Raw genomic sequence first — 17,730 nt, 5'->3', positions numbered from 1 at the left:
TGTTCTCTGTTCACAGATAGGTAATTGTGTCTCCATACTGTGGGACACTCCCCTTGGATACATCCTTCAAACTGGAAAGAGTTAATTTCCTGAACCTTTAACTGGTTGGCTCAGGATTGGACTCAGGGGAAGGGAACCCAGAAGCCCAACATGTTGGCAAAAGGGTAAAGTATTTCTTCCCAGTCAAGCTTTTGGCCTCCCTCTCCCTGTGCAAACTGGTAAAAGGCCTCAGGATTTTTTAGCTGTCCTTAACATTCCCCTTGTTTCATTTTGATACATGTTTTCTAAAAACATGGTTTGTCTCTGCTTGCCTTCAGGCCATCAGACTCCAAATGGTCATGCAACTGGAGTCCCTGACGATGGCCCCTTCTGCTGGGAATGCTTAGATTGGTTTCTGAAGGAGCTCTGACTGCCATTTTTCCAAAACAGGGGTCCCTTTCAGCAGGAAGCAGTTAAGATCAGACCTTGTCCTTATTCTAATGGAAGCTAGATGGACTTTTTTAGAGGGAAGAATGAGACAGCCAGGTGGGAGGGGGTCCCCAGAGAAACTCCAACCAGCCTGTGCACTGGTAGGAGTACACACTGGGGTGGAGCCACAGAAGTTCACTCCATTTGCCGTGGGGAGGAGCCAGGCTCCTCCTGGGTAGAACCTGGGATTCAATCTATGAGGCGGGAAGCATACCAGCAAGAACTCTGGCTTTGGTGAGGGTCCTTGTCCCCCCTTTTTTTTCCTTTTCACAGATAAAACCCTGCCTTACCCACCCTTCAAATCATCTGTGAGCCTAAATTTTTGTGGCCATGTGATAAGGACCCCATCTTTAGCTGAACTAAGGAAAAGTCCTACAACACTGTTTTCCCCTGTATTTGTTCTGGTCAGAAGTCATCAAATGTGTGACTAACATCCAGGAAACATGGAAAGTGTGGGACCTGATAGTGAGCAGCCATTAATGGACTAACTCATCCAGGATGAAGAGGGCCTCAGACTTAGAGCAGCTGTCTGTCCTTTCAGGTTACTCTCACTGTGTTGTGAAAGTGTCTGTTGGTTTCTGAAGCATGTGTGTCACCTGCATCACATAGCTACTTCCTATCCTAGCAATACATCCAAAATAAAGCTCTGGTAGAGTCAGGTTAACTTTGGAAACTGATTAGTGTTGTTTTATTTTTTAGTAATTTTTTTCAGTAATTTCTTAGCAGTTTCTAGTGGTTGTTATCTATGAGGATGATGGACTTTTTCCCCTAGATGTTAACTGCAGTGGCCTTTCTCTTCTGAGCCAGGATGTTATAGTGGTCGTACATCCCTTGGCAGATGGGGTGGCCTGACTTTGAGATGGGCCTCTGGAGGCCCCTGGATGCTAGGCTAGGGATGCTGAGCTGCTATTGATCAGGAAGTGATCAGATACTTCCTGGCAACACTGGAAGGGACCCATGAGGATAGAATCTCCTGTTTGAAGATACAGGAACCATGTAAGGTGATACTGCCAGAATCAGGAGCAAGGCTGTTCTGTCTCTTGACCAGCAGGCCAGACTCAGGGGACCAGATCTTCCTGGGCTTGGCCTCAACATTCCCTAGCAACATCCTCTGCTGAGTGTGTGAAAATGCTGCTTCTCCAAATGAATGAGGACAGTGGGGACCAAAGCCTTTCTTGGACAGGATTTTCAGCCTCCCCTGGCTTGTCCCAATGAGATGTGTATAGGATAGTAGGTTAGAAAAAGCACAGACCCGCAATTCTCATTTAAATTGTTTATTCTCATAGAATTTTGTTTTTCTTTGTTAGGACCAAAAATGTGTTTCTCACTAGAAAATGCCAACTTTTATCAGTCATCAGTGGCCTGTGAGTTCATGGACTTGGAAGATTGTCCCTAACATGTTCACAGAGTACACACTTGTAGTCTGAGGGGCCTTCCTCCTCATCAGGGGGCTCATTTGTAGACATGACTGAGATGGCAACCGACAGAATAGAGTAACGGGTATTGTACAAAGACATTACACAATCATAGTCTGGGTAAACCAAGGTACTAGGCACTTCCCCTGTGCTTTCCATCCCTGTGCACTTCCCCTGTGCAGTAGTCAAAGATGCAAATGTGACATCCTCAGAGGTGCCCTCCCCACTTGGGTCATTTGGCTCCTGTGGGGGCCCACTTCCCAGGGAATGCCCAGTGATACTGTTCATGGAACACATACCAGGGGACATGAAGGACTGGGTGTCACTGGGTCCCTGAATATTGTTGGCTTCTTTCATGGCATTATTGTAATGAAATCGGGGGGAGTGTCTTATAGGTACCAGCTTCTTTCTCTTTGGAGCTGGGACACGGGTTGCTTGCTGAGCGGTGTTTCTGAGGTTATCTTTAATCTGGATATTCTCAAGTAGCCTGGGCGTGTCTCTCTGAAAATTGGAGTTGTGGTAGATCTGAAACAAAATGAAACATTTTAGTAATTCTGGGATAAATTGTTTATTCCTTTCATCCCCCCCTCCCAAAATGATGGTCTTGTTTTACAATGGAGAAAAGAATGTTTTAAGTGGCAGCAAGTGTGGTTATGCTCTACAGCATGACCTGACTAAAGATAAACAATTCATAGGTCAAGGCAGTAATATATAAATAGCATGGATTTTGATATTAAACTGCAACCCCCTTAGAGGTAATATGCAGGTCCGCATAATATGATGCTTACATTATCTCTAAGGGGGTTGTAGTTTAATATCAAAATCCATACTTTTTAAGTTCTATACTTTTCATCTTTCAATAAACAATATTTCACATTTTAAAATGCTATCTTTGACACTTAAGCTCTTACAGTATATTCTTTATATTAGTGTCTTATGAAGATATGTTTGAGAAAGAGAGAAAAGGGATTACAGAAATGCTTTCTACTTTACCATCATTTTCTTGTTTCCTGGAGAGTTGCTTGGGCGTGTTTTGCAGAATCCATAGAGGTTCAGTTGGCGAATGAAACTCTTACAAGCTGTCTGTTTCGAAGATCCTCTCTGCACCTCTCCGTTGAAGAACTTCCCTCTGGAAGAGATCCTTCTTGATGATCATGGTGTCTCCATCATCGTTCCAGCTCACAGACTTGAATGTGTCTTCCTCCAGCATCATCCAAAGCTTTCTTTGTGGTTGTCTTCCGTGTTGACTACGGATTGGTTTCGGTCTTCTGGTGGTGAGTTAACTTGGGAGCCTGGATCTTGGCTCACGGCGTGGTCCTTGTGTCTGTCCAAAACCTCGCTGGAATCTGGATTTGGATCAGGTGAAGAACTAAATGGGTCCCCGCTTGTTGGCTCTCCACCAACAGACGGGGCCAGCTTGTCTTCATATTCCTGTTCGGTGTTCTGACTCGCCATGGAGCTACACCAGAATCAGGAGCATTTTGTACCCAAGACCCTTATCACTGTCCTAGCAAGTCCAAAATGCCTTCAGTCAGAGTAGGCGTGCCCAGTAAATACCGTCCACAAAATTCTAGAGTCTCGGTATCGGGGCAACCAGCGGCTTAACTCACCATCTGCCGTATTTGTCGCACGATGTCACAAAGGTAGCTCTCAGCCAATCTGGAGAGGGGACGCTGGCCAGGTGTTGGGGGAGTAGACAGGTGGCATGGCCTTCAGCTTCTCCTTTTTCTAAAAGTATAAACAGGCATGGTTCAAGTTCCCAGAAAAGTCTCCCATCTTCTGAAAGTCACATTGTGTCACAGGGCCAGGCCCCAGATGAGCTGAGAAACCATGGCTCTGTGGCCACTCCCAACCCTGAAGACAAGGGAGGTCTGTTGCTGGTCTCTCTGATTTGCTCAAGGGCCAGCCTCCATTTAGCTCTAGCTTGGGTTTCCCCAAGACTGCCTGAGTCAGCCGGGCACGGTGGCTCATGCCTGTAATCCCAGCACTTTGGGAGGCCAAGGTAGGCGGATCATGAAGTCAGGAGATCGAGACCATCCTGGCTAACACAGTGAAACCCTGTCTCTACTAAAAATACAAAAAAATTAGCTGGGCATGGTGGCGGGAGCCTATAGTCCCAGCTAGTCAGGAGGCTGAGGCAGGAGAATGGTGTGAACCTGGGAGGCGGAGCTTGCAGTGAGCTGAGATTGCGCCACTGCACTCCAGCCTGGGCGACAGGGCAAGACTCTGTCGCACAAGAAAAAAATAAAAAAGACTGCCTGAGTCAGACGGGTCCCTCACAGGTGACTGTGCCTTCCAGAAGATGGTGGTCCGTACTAGACTGGCCTATTCTGGATTGGTAGCACCCCATTTTCCAGCCCCCCCATCTCCTTCCTGCTTTGGTCTCTTCCAGCTACTCCTAATGGTTGGTGGGATGTGCTCCAATGGGCCCAGATGAAGTGTTCCTTATTCCACTTGGTCGAGTTGTCCCCAGAGGTGCTGTGCCTGAGCATGGTGGGAGCACTCCCCTCACTCCTCTACCACTGTGTTACCCAGAGCACCATTTGTGGTTGGATGGCCACATCCTCAGCTGTGCTTTGGAGTCCCCTGTGGAGCTCTGCTTGCCCCTGCATCTCACCCTCTTGCAGATCACAACAGGAGATTATCTTTAGTTTCTATTCTTGCCTATAAGTACTGTTCTCATTGCCCAAGACATGCTCACTTCATGTAATCCAACACAAAACTGCCCATTATTGTATATTTGAAAATAGATGAGAGTCTGGGTGTGTGATGAGGGGATGATCAGGAGGACAGAGAAAACCCAAATGAAAGTCATCTTCAACCACAGATGAGAGGATACAACAGTCTTTTTGGTGATATATTTTCTCTAGCCATTGTAGCCAACTTTGTTCTTAATATTCACTCTGTATAAAGAGATGGAGTGATACAGTGGAAAGGCCCTAGGCTGAAAGGACCCTGGGTCCTCATTCCACTGAGTAGCACCCTTTGCCGTCTCTGAGGGTCACCACTGACCGCGAGCAGGGTTGGAAGAGGCTCTCCCAAGGTGCCTTTCAGTCTCAGGGTTCCCTAATCATTCATAGTGCCCCCACAGCTAACTCAGGCATGAGGACCAGTGGCCCCATGGAAAGTGGTCTCAGTCCTGACTCACTGCTGCTTCTGTGTAGCTGTTTAGTGATGGAGAACAGTGCTGAGCTCTCGACTATGGGGTCCTAAGGCCTGGAGCCAGCCATGGGGCAAGACTCACTGTGTAGGCCTTGCCTGCCACATATTCCTCCAGGGCCTCCCTCGTCCTCTCACTGGCTTCCCAGGAGCTTCTTCCTTACTGGTCTCTCTTCTGGGCTCTAGGATGTGTCCATACAGTTGTTTCATCCCATCTTGGAGGGGTCTTTCTAAACTGTGACTTGGAACTTGTCAGTTGCTTAGGCACCAACACCTCATACCTCCCAGGCCTTCCTTTCCCAGCCTTGTTAGCCACTGGGCTCCTCTTTCTTACACACTTAGACATCTGCCATGCCATCTGCCCTTAACCCTCCTTCACTCAGCATTTGCTTGGTGCTGGGTCCTGGGTAAAACAATTCTCAACCTCTGGTTCCCCCAGTGCTGTTTTCTGAGCACACTGTGAACTTCCTTGCTGGTGTTGGTGCTTGTACTGCCCCTCCTACAGAAATGCCCTTCCACCCAGAAGCCACTCAGTGTGTTAGGGTCCAGGTCACTCCATGAGGTCACCTGGCAAGACTTGTTCCCAGGGGCTGGCCCAGCACAGCTCTCCACCATTGGTTGGGTGGATCCCGAGTACCTGCGATGTTGGGCATGTTGATGGGCTGTCTCCCCTCTGGACTAGAAGGTCCTTGAGTATGGCCAAGACCATGGTGTGAATGTGACCTTCAATACATACAAGTTGGAATGAAGAAAGTTCTGTGTCATAAGTAGCTGAGTGAGGTTTAGCATCCTCGGGCATGACTCTGCATTAGAATAGTGATGATAGGACAGTTATTGTGAGCTCCTATGTCACGCTACTTTGCTAAGCACTCCACTGGTCTGTGTCATTTACTGTACACAACCATCTCTCGGGTGAGTGTTAGGAATGAGCCCATCTCTCCAATGAGCCAACCTAGGCCATTGAGGGATTGAGCCATGGTGCAGGTTCCACAGTGAGGAAGCAACAGGGCCAGAATAGGCCCACATGGTCAGACTGTCAGACTCACAATCTCACTCAAGAAGAATAAATGTTCCAGTGATCTGAGCAGAAAAGGTGGGCATCGTATGTAGAAAATTGTTGGAGAAAGCAGAAACAGAAAACAAAGAGCAGACTAGTCATTGATATGGTTTGGCTGTTTTGTCCCTCCAAATCTCATCTGAAATGTGACCTTCATTGTTGGAGGTGATCTTAGTGGGAAGTATTTGGGTCATGGGAGTATGTTTCTCATGAATGGCTTGGTGCTGTCCTCATGGTAATGAGTGACTTCTCACTCTGTAAGTTCACGTGAGATTTGGTTGTTTAAAAAAGCCTGACAGTTCCTTGTTCTCTCTCTTGCCATGTGATACACAGATTCCCCTTTTGCCTTCTCTCGTGATTGGAAGCTTCCTGAGCCCTCACCAGAAGCAGATGCTGGCACCACGATTCTTGTACAGCCTGCAAAAATGGGAGCCAAAATAAATCTTTTCTTTATAAATTACCCAGACTCAAGTATTCCTTTATAGCAATGCAAAACTGACTAACATGTAAAACTGGTTCAGGAATTGTGTGTGGCTATAACAATATCTGAAGATGTGGAAGCAGCTTTGGAACTGGGTAGTGGCAGGGGTTGGAAGAGTTTGGAGATCTCTGTAGAAGACAGGAAGATGAAGGGATGTTTCAAACTTCTTAGAGACTTGTTAAGTAGTTTTGACCAAAATGATGATAGAAATATGGACAGTGAATGCCAGGGTGATAAGGTCTCAGATGGAAATGAGGAATTTATTGAGACTGGAGCAAAGTTCACCCTTGTTATACTTTAGCAAATAACTTGGCTGTGTTGTGTCCATGCCCTAGGGATCTGTGGAAGTTTGAACTTAAGAGTGATGGCTTAAGGTATCTGGTTGAAGAGATTTCTAAGCAGCAAAGCATTCAACATGTGGCATGGTTGCTTCTGACAGCATATTCTCAGATGTGGGAGCAAAGGGATGACTTACAGTTGGAATTTACAATTAAAAGGGAAGCAGAACATAAAAGTTTGGAAAATTTGCAGCCTGGCCATGATGTAAGGAAGGAAAGAGCATTTTTGAGGATGAATACAAGTGGGCTGCTGAGGAACCACTTGCTAGAGAGATTTACATGATTGAAAGGGAGCCAAGTGCTAATATCTAACACAATGGGAAAAAACCCTTGAAGGCATTTCAGAAATCTTCTAGACAGCCTCTCCCATCATAGGCCCAGTGGGCTAGGGGGATTGAATGACTTGGGGAGGCCAAGCCTGGGACCCTGCTGCCCTACATAGTCTTAGGACATTGCTCCCCACATCCCTCCTGCTTCAGCTTCAGCCATGGCTTAAAGGGCCCAAGGCACAGCTCAGCCTTGGAGGGCACAAGCTGTAAGCCTTGGTGGCTTCCCCATGGTGTAAAGTCTGCAGGAGCACAGAATGTAAGAGCAAAAGAGGCTTGGCAGCCTCCACTAGATTTCAGAGGATATGTTCGAAGGCCTGGGTGCCTAGGTAGAAGCCTGGTGCAGGGGCAGATCCCCTGCAGACAGACTTTTCTAGGATAGTGACCCAGGGAAATATGGGGTTGGAGCCCCTACATGGAGTCCCAACTGGGGCACTGCTGAGTAGAACTTTGAGAAGGGGGCTGATACTGGAAGAGCCACCAGCATCTTGCACCCTGAGACTGAAAAGGCCATGGGCACTCAACTCTAACTCATGAGAGCAGCCATGGGGGCTGGCCCCAGCAAAGCCACAGGGGCAGAGATGACCAAGGCCTTGGCAGCCCACCCCTTGCAACAGTGTGCCCTGGATGCAGGACATGGAGTCAAAGGACATTATTTTGGAACTTTAATGATGACTGTGCTGGGATTCAGACTTACCTGGGGCCTGTTGCCCCTTTATTTTGGCTGATTTCTCCCTTTTGGAGTGGGAATGTTTACCCAATGCCTGTATCACCATTGTATCCTGGAATTAAATAACTTGTTTTCGATCTTACAAGCTCATAGGCAGAAGGAAAATGCCTCAAGTCTCAGAAGAGATTTTGGAAGTTTCAGTAGATGCTGAAATGAGATGAGACTTTTGAGGAACTATTGGGATGGGATGATTGTGTTTTGCAGTGTGAAAAGGACAGGGGATTTGGAGGGCCAGGAGCAAAATAATACAGTTTGGATGTTGTGGCCCCTCCAAATCTCATGTTAAAATGTGACCTCCAATGTTGGAAGTGGGCCTGTTGGGAGGTGTTTGAGTCATGGGGGTGGGTCCCTCATGAATAGCTTGTTGTTGTCCTTACAGTAATGAGTGAGTTCTCACTCTGAGTTCACATGAGATTATGGTTTGGCCCTGTGTCCCCACCCAAATCTCACTTTGAATTGTAATCCTCATAATTCTCATGTGTCAAGGGTGGGACCAGGTGGAGGTAATGGCATCGTGGTGGCAGTTTCCCCCATGCTGTTCTCATGATAGTGAGTGAGTTTCACAAGATCTGATGGTTTTATAAGCATCTCTGGCATTTTGCCTGCTTACACTGATTCTCTCTCTTGCTGCCCTGTGAAGAGAAGAGGTGACTTCTACCATGATTGTAGGTTTCCTGAGGCCTCCCCAGCCATGCAGAACTGTGAGTCAATTAAACCTCTTTTCTTTATAAGTTACACAGTCTCAGGTATTTCTTCAAAGCAGCATGAGAATAGACTAATACAGTAAATTGATACCATGGAGAGTGAGGTGCTGCTATAAAGATATCCAAAAATGTGGAAGCGACTTTGGAACTGGATAACAGGCAGAGATTGGAACAGTTTGGAGGGCTCAGAAGAAAATAGGAGGCCAAATGTTCTTCGCCGAGAGTCGTCGGGGTTTCCTGCTTCAACAGTGCTTGGACGGAACCCAGTGCTTGTCCCCCATCCCGGCCAGCCGCCCATAGCCAGCCCTCCGTCACCTCTTCACCGCGTCCTCAGACCGCCCCAAGGCCCCCGCCACCGCCACCGCCGCCTGTCCTTAGCCTCCGCCATGACGACCGCGTCCACCTCACAGGTGCACCAGAACTACCACCAGGACTCAGAGGCCGCCATCAACTGCCAGATCAACCTGGAGCTCTACGCTTCCTACGTTTACCTGTCGATGTGTTGGAACCGAACTGTCGATTCCTTCCTGGGCAGGGGTCGCCGCGAAGGATCACCGACACGAGATTCACAGCAGAGAGTTATTTATTACTAGCGCGCTAGGGTCCCAAGCTCTAAGTTGGCCCTGGGACCCTGACTGCTTGTTACAGGCTGTTTATATAGGCAAACACAAGTTCAAACACAGCTTAGGGCGCAAAATTCAAACAAAGCTTTAGGCGCATGGTAATTGGGTCTGTCTATGGCCTGAGCAAGGTGTCTTGTTCTAATTGGTTAGAGCAGGACCTTATGAGGTTTTTTCCTGGAGTTGTTGATTCCAGGAACTTCGAGGCAGGGTGGGACCCCCGGAATTGGCAGGGTGGGACCCCATGAGGTTGTTTCCCGGAATTGGCAGGGTGGGACCCTATCAGGGTGGGACCCTATTGAGGCAGGGTGGGACCCTATCCAGAGCCACCTGGTGTTAATTTTTTTTAAGTTCTTTTTTTTATGAGGCCTAGTTTCTAAGTTTTATGCGGCCTAGTTTCAGATGTCTTACTACTTTGACCGCGATGATGTGGCTTTGAAGAACTTTGCCAAATACTTTCTTCACCAATCTCATGAGGAAAGGGAACATGCCAAGAAACTGATGAAGCTGCAGAACCAACGAGGTGGCCGAATCTTCCTTCAGGATATGAAGAAACCAGACTATGACAACTGGGAGAGCGGGCTGAATGCGATGGAGTGTGCTTTACATTTGGAAAAAAAATGTGAATCAGTCACTACTGGAACTGCACAAACTGGCCACTGACAAAAATGACCCCCATTTGTGTGACTTCATTGAGATACATTACCTGAATGAACAGGTGAAAGCTATCAAAGAATTGGGTGACCATGTGACCAACTTGCACAAGATGGGAGCACCCGAATCTGGCTTGGCAGAGTATCTCTTTGACAAGCACACCCTGGGAGACAGTGATAATGAAAGCCAAGCCTCAGGCTAATTTCCTCATAGCCATGGGGTGACTTCCCTGGTCACCAAGGCAGTGCATGCATGTTGGGGTTTCCTTTACCTTTTCTATAAGTTGTACCAAAACATCCACTTAAGTTCTTTGATTTGTACCATTCCTTCAAATAAAGAAATTTGGTACCAAAAAAAAAAAAAAAAAGAAAATAGGAAGATTTGGGAAAGTTTGGAACTTCCTAGAGACTGCTGAATGGCTTTGACCAGAATGCTGATAGTGATATGGACAATGAAGTTCAGGCTGAGGTGGTCTCAGATAGAGATAGGAACTTGTTGAGAACTGGAATGAAGTTGACTCTTGCTATGCTTTAACAAAGAGACTAATGGCATTTTGCCCCTGATTTAGAGATCTGTGTAACTTTGAACTTGGGAGAGATGATTTAGGATATCTGGTGGAAGAAATTTCTAAGCATCAAAGTGCACAAGATGTGACTTGGTGCTCTTAAAAGTATTCAGTTTTCTGCATTCACAAAGATATGGTTTGGAATTGGAACTTATGTTTAAAAGGGAAGCAGAGCATAAAAGTTTGGAAAATTTGCAGCCTGATGATGCAATAGAAAAGGAAAACCCATTTTATTAGAAGAAATTCAAGTCAGCTGCAGAAATTTGCATAAGTAAAGAGGAGCCAAGTGTTAATCACCAGGACAATGGGGAAAATGTCTCCAGGGTATGTCAGAGGTCTTTATGGCAGCCCCTCTCATTAAAGGCCTGGAGGTCTAAAAGGCAAAAATGGTTCCATGGGCCAGGCCCAAGACCTTGCAGTCTCAAGACTTGGTACCCTGCATCCCAGCTGTGGCTAAAAGGGACCAAGGTACAGCTCAGGCCATTGCTTCAGAAGGTGCAAGCCCCCAGGCTTGGCAGATTCCATGTGATGTTGGTCCTGCGGGTGCACAGATGACAAGAATTAAGGTTTGGAAACCTCCACCTAGATTTCAGGGGATCTATGGAAACGTCTGGATGTCAAGGCAGAGGTGTGGTGCAGGGGTAGAGCCCTCATGGAGTACCTCTGCTAGGGCAGTGAGAAAGGGGAATGTGGGGTTGGAGCCCCCACGGAGTCCCCACTGAGGCACTGTCTAGTGGAGCTATGAGGAGAGGGCCACCATCCTCCAGACCCCAGAATGGTAGATCATTGACAGCTTGCACCGTGCACCTGGAAAAGCTTCAGACACTCAATGTCAGCCTGGGAAAGCAGCTGGGAAGGGTACTGTACTCTTCAAAGCTACAAAGGGAGGAGCTGCCCAAGATCATGGGAGCCCACCTCTTGCATCAGCATGACCTGGATGTGAGACATGGAGTCAAAGGAGATGATTTCAGAGCTTTAAGATTTAATGACTAGGCCGGGCGCGGTGGCTCACGCCTGTAATCCCAGCACTTTGGGAGGCCGAGGCGGGCGGATCACAAGGTCAGGAGATCGAGACCACGGTGAAACCCCGTCTCTACTAAAAATACAAAAAAAAAATTAGCCGGGCGCGGTTGTGGGCGCCTGTAGTCCCAGCTACTCGGGAGGCTGAGGCAGGAGAATGGCGTGAACCCGGAAGGCGGAGCTTGCAGTGAGCCGAGATCGCGCCACTGCACTCCAGCCTGGGCGACAGAGCAAGACTCCGTCTCAAAAAAAAAAAAAAAAAAAAGATTTAATGACTGCCCTGTTGGATTTTGGAATTGCAGGGGCCTGTGGCCCCTTATTTTGGCCAATTTCTCCCTTTTGGAATGGGAGCATTTACCCAATGCCTGTACCTTCATTGTATTTTGGAAGTAACTAACTTCTTTTTGATTTTACAGGCTCCTAGGTGGAAGGGACTTGGCATATCTCAGATGAGACTTTGGACTTGGACTTTTGAGTTAATGCTGAAATGAGTTAAGACTTTGGGGGATAGTTGAGAAGGCATGATTGGTCTTGAAATGTGAGGACATGAGATTTGGGAGGGACCAGGGGCAGAATGATGTGGTTAGACTTTGTGTCCTCACCCAAATGTCATCTTGAATTGTAATCCTTATAATCCCCACATGTCAAGGGAGAGAACAGGTGGAGGTCATTAAATCATGGGGGCAGTTTCCCCCATGCTGTTCTCATGATAGTGAGTTCTCACAAGATATGAGGTTTTTATAAGGGGCTCTTCCCCCTTTGCTCAGCACTTCTCCTTCTTGCCACCTTGTGAATAAGATGCCTTGCTTCCCCTTCACCTTCCACCATGATTGTAAACTTCCATAGGCCTCCCCAGTCATGCTGAACTGTGAATCAATTAAACCTCTTTTCCTTATAAATTACCCAGTCTCAGGCAGTTCTTTATAGCAGTATGAAAATGGACTAATACATGGTTGTTTAAAAGAGCCTGGAAACTCCTCCCTTTCTTTCTTGCTTGCTCTCTCACCGTGCGATACACTCTCTCCCCCTTTGCCTTCTGCCATAATTGGAAGCTTCCTGAGCCCTCACAAGAAGCAGATTGTGTCACTATGCTTCCCGTACAGCCTACAGAACCATAAGCCAAAATAAACTTCTTTTAATGACAAATTACCCAGCCTCAGGTATTCTTTTATAGTAACAGGAAACTGATGAACATCATTTCAAAGTTACTTTCAATCTAGGATTAAAACAGAGAGGACTTCCTTATTATGCTGGCTTAGGTTAAATTGAATCTTCTGGGATTTTTGTATTTGTTTTTTGAAAATTGGCCTACTTGAAAGTTAAGTATGATTATGTACACTCAGCACAAGTGACCCCATTCTAGTTTGGTGTGGTTGGCTGGGGCTTAGTGAAGGATGCTAATTCATAGCAATGGCCTCCCCTGAACACTGTTTCACAGAGGCTCTTGGGTTAATGAGCCTTTCTAAAGAGGGCTGTGCTAGCTTTGGTTATCAACCATCTTTTGTCCCTTGCTGTAGACAGGGACAATTGGATGCTCATGATTTCTACTGGTTTTCTTTTCTTCTTCTTTTTTTTTTTAATTATACTTTAAGTTCTGGGATACATGTGCAGAACATGCAGGTTTGTTATATAGGTATACACGTGCCATGGTGGTTAGCTGCATCCATCAAGCTGTCATCTACATTAGGTATTTCTCCTAATGCTCTCCCTCCCCTAACCCCCCACCCCCTGAAAGGCCCCGGTGTGTGATGTTCCCCTCCCTGTGTCCATTCCACTGGTTTTCTATAGTATCTTAAAATCCTTTTGTAGGAAAGTTTGTCTGTAAGGAATTGTTTTAAAATTTTTCTGAATCAATATCTATTTAGTGCTTGTGTGCTTGCTCACTCTGTGTGTGTCTGTGTCTGTGTTAAACTTTTCTGGTTTTTTTTTTTTTTTTTTTTTTGAGACAGAGTCTTGCTCTGTCACACAGGCTGGAGTGCAGTGGCATGATCTCGGCTCACTGTAACCTCTGCCTCCTAGGTTCAAGCAATTCTCCTTCCTCAGCCTCCTGAGTAGCTGGGATTGTAGGCATGCGCCACTACTCCCAGCTAATTTTTGTATTTTTAGTAGAGACGGGGTTTCACCATGTTGCCCAGGCTGGTCTTGAACTCCTGACCTTGTGATCCACCTTCCTCGCCCTCCCAAAGTGTTGGAATTACAGGTGTGAGCCACCATGTCCAGCCTGTGTTAAACTTTTCAAGCATGGAAACTAGAAAATGTTTCAGGTGATAATTCTCACCTACTGGAATCCCTGGAAAAGAAATCCACATGGAAAAGAGAGGCAGTCTCCAGGTGGAGATAACATCTTCAGAGATTTTAAAAGCACTTTTCAGGTTATGTTCTAAATGGATCAGAGATTACCTGTATGTATAACCCCTAGGCTGGAGGAAAGCCTTGCCTGTTGTTTGTACTTGGTATGTTGCTGTCAAAGGGCTTTGCAGCATGTCAGCTTTCCTGCAGCACGGTTGACGTTTCTCTATTGCTTTTCTCCACTACGCTGAGACCTGTTGGTCTCAGCATGAAACTCAGATTTTCACACATCCAACTTGTTTTCAACATAGCTCAGCCAAGCAGATTGTTAGGCATTGAAAGCCTTCCTAGCTTCCATACCCTGATAAAACTCTCCCCAAACCTACTAACCACAGATAAGATAGAGCCTTGTGGTTAGGAGATTCCCAAGCCACTCTGCCTAGCTGCTAAGCAACATCCCTTAGACCCATAAGCCCCTTTTCCAACTCCCATGTCACCCAGTAGTTCGCTGCTTTCCTCCCCTTCTGATGGTGACCCCAGATCCATAAACTCTGGACAGATTTCTGCTCTGAAGATATGTGCTCTCCTGCACCTTGTCCAAGCACAACTCAATAAAACTCCTTGTGTGATACTGCCACTGGTAGTCATACTGTTGTCCTTGATTAGCCCCCTAATCCCAAACAGCTTGCAGTGAGCTCTTATGAACTCAGATGTTTGACCCTTAGAGGCTGAGGATTGAGCCGAGGTGCATGATTTGAGTGGGTCTGTTTGAGCTGTAAGACCGAGAAGGCCACAATACCTTAGGAAAGCACACCAGGTGGACTTCTAAAGGGGTCCTGGAATGCTGCTGCTGTCTGGTCTAGCAGGCATTTCAGCTTTCCTGTGGCTATAGAAAACCCTCTGACTCTTTTGGAATCTTGAATTCACAAGTCTCAATAGGCTGATCTAGAATCTTTGCTGAAACTTGAAACTATCCCCTCTGGGCTGTTTCAGACTCACCACAAGCTGCGCTGAATAGAAAGCAGTCATAGGGGCTGGGCACAGTGGCTCACCCCTGTAATCCCAGCACTTTGGGCACCCTCAGAGGCGGGTGGATCGCCTGAGCTCAGGAGTTAGAGACCAGCCTGGGCAACATGGTGAAACCCCATCTCTACTAAAATACAAAAGATTAGCCGAGCGTGGTGACATGCACCTGTAATCCCAGCTAGCTACTCAGGAGCCTGAGGCAGGAGAATTGCTGGAACCTGAGAGGCAGAGGTTGCAGTGACCTGAGATTGCGCCACTGCACTTCAGCCTGGGTGACAAGAACAAGACTCTGTCTCAAAAAAAAAAAAAAAGAAAAGAAAAGAAAAGAAAAAGCAGTCATAGGTTAATGCACTGAAGGGGTCTTTGACTCTGGGACTCTGGTAGGTTTTGGACAACCCTCTTCAGGGGCTCAAAACTGTCACATTCCGGATGATGCCCTGGACCATCTGCATCTGTTTCAGATGCACATGATGAAGGGCTTGTTCTCAGATGGGGCAAGCTGGAGTTGAGCTGCTCATGGGCACTGCATTTCTGATGCAGACAGGTTGCACTTCTAACTGGTGATGTCTGTCGAAAGCTGCGCATTGGGAGAGGGCACCCCACAGGGACTGTGATACCTCCACCCGCTCATGACAGATCAGTCTCAGACCCCTTCTCTGGGATGTCCACTGGTGGTGACTTGTGTCCAACAATCCACACCAGTTGCTGTTAGGGACAGTGACAGACTGACTCTTCTTCCTGTCCTTCCTCTCCCTCCTGGTCCATACTCCAGGCAGTGGGATTATCAAATGCAGCTGGGCCCAGGAAGGGATGGATTTTTAAAAATTGTTGTTGTTCTCCACTATTCACTGCATAAATGAGCAGGATGCAACGGGGTATGTAAAACCCATTTTGGAATCTTTTGGAATTGCAGGATTTTTTCCTGACTGCTTCCTAAACATGATGGGTCTTTCCATCCACATCTTGTTTTTTGACAGCATTTTTCTATGAAAATGTTTTTGTCCCTGTGACATACAGCCCTGCCAGGTGAGAAGGCCTGAGGGAGGGTAGGGGATGATTGAAGCAATGTAAAGCTTTTATTACTGAGTGGGCCATGCTGATTTTATAAGGATGGAGGAAAAATATAACAAGACATTTTGGGAGGTGTCGGGGAGGGCATTGTGATCTTGATATTGCAGAACTGTTCCTGGAAGCTTTTTTCTCTTGCTGAAGGAAAACTCTTCATGCCTCCTTTGCAAGCTGCTGCAAGTTCTGTGACTCCAAACTGATGGCTTCTCCCATGACAACATCTGACCCTGCTGAGTAGGGGATAGAGGGAGAGGCCCTGGCTCCTCCATGTTCCCCCAGAGCACCTGTAGGTATCCACTGCACCAGTCATGGACAAACCAAACTGTCTGCAACTGAAACCATAGTTGGAACTGGATTTTTTGTCTTATACTGGAAACCCTGTGACTGGCAGAAGGTGCCACAGTGGGAGTCCATGGTGAGGCCCTGTTAACATGTGTTGACTGACTTCAGTACACCCTCTTGGGGTGCTAAAACTATGGTACACTCGGTGTTTGAAAGGGACCATGTGTGCCCTCTGGCATTGTACATCCTGTGTGTCCCCTGCCTGTCATGACACTGCCTTGGCTCTGGATGGCTTTCAGGGCAGCTCAAACTTGCTAGCCAGAGCTGTGTTTTACCTGAATTGATGCCCTCAGCCAGGTAAAAAGAACAGATTAGTACTGAAATTTAAGACAATCCATGTGGCTGTCTAAGACCTGTGTGGTTAATGGGGTTGATAATGTTTTTCAGTCCAGGACCCCTAACAGGCATAAGTGACATCTGTATGCAGCTCAGTGTCACCCTGCTGTGTCAGATCCTATTATCCTATAATATCCCTTGGCTAATGGGGTGCACTGTGCAGAAAAGACCTCACACAGCAGGCCTCATTGCTTTCCTTAGAAACCCTGCGTCTTTCAATGTTGTCCACTGGCTGGATTCTGAGGACTTGGATTTGGGAGGGATTCCACTTTCCTCAGATCAGAGTGCCTCACTATATCTAAACTGTATGTGCAAACAAAAAGCTGCACACTGCTTTCCTCCTGGGAGTCTGGAATTTTGGCCCATGCCTGGGAGAACTACTTGTGTGACCAGCCCCAAGTCCAACTCATGGGTGATGAGGTTTTACTGAGTTCCACTGGTTGGCAGCATTTTACATGTGTGGTCACACCTTGTCGTGGGGGAATTAAGCGCATTCTGTGTGACCCTACTGGGAGATGAGATGACTCTGGAAACCTGTGTCTGGTCTCCTGCACTTCTCCCTGTGCACCCTTTCCCTTAGCTGATTGTGCTTGGTATCCTTTCACTGTAATAAGTTGTAGTCATGGGTAGGACTATATAATGAGTCCTGTGAGTTCTCCTAGTGAGCTACTAGACCTGATTCAGTGGTTTGGGGTCCCCCATTTGGTCCATTTTTGGGACCCTGACACACCCATCCAGCCCCTCCATCTCCCACTCCAGGAGGTTGCAGATCAGGACACTGCTGGGAAGAATCATAGTGGACAAGCTTGCTTGAGTGTTTCTTAGGTCTCAAGGCCTGTTCTCAATGCCTTTTAAACATCTAATTTAATCCTTACCACTCCCCTTTGAGATAGATTCTATTGTTCCACCCATTTTGTGAAGGAAACCCTCAGTCCTATATATGCAGCTTTTCTCTAAATCCAACTCTGTTCTAAAACAAAAAGTTTAGGTTTCTAAAAGGTAAATGGTAACAAGAACATTGGGGAAAGAAACCAGAATTTGCAGTAAGATCAGTGTAGTGGTGAAATTCCTGTACCATGTTTTCCCCTTCTATCTCCAAGCCAACAGTCAAAGGCAGCCCAAATATGAGAAT

At 46.9% G+C, this 17,730-nt stretch overlaps 2 pseudogenes; one reads left to right on the top strand and one right to left on the bottom strand.

Moving 5' to 3' along the window:
* Positions 1-1,838: 1,838 nt before the first annotated feature.
* LOC123571011 (heat shock transcription factor, X-linked member 3-like) lies at positions 1,839-3,338 on the bottom strand (annotated as a pseudogene).
* Positions 3,339-8,675: 5,337 nt separating this feature from the next.
* Positions 8,676-10,324, top strand: LOC102125372 (ferritin heavy chain-like; annotated as a pseudogene).
* The last annotated feature ends 7,406 nt before the right edge of the window (positions 10,325-17,730 follow it).

This window comes from Macaca fascicularis, chromosome X (genome assembly GCF_037993035.2).
Source record: "Macaca fascicularis isolate 582-1 chromosome X, T2T-MFA8v1.1".
NCBI classification, from domain to species: domain Eukaryota; kingdom Metazoa; phylum Chordata; class Mammalia; order Primates; family Cercopithecidae; genus Macaca; species Macaca fascicularis.
This window is presented reverse-complemented; position numbering and strand designations above follow the sequence as displayed.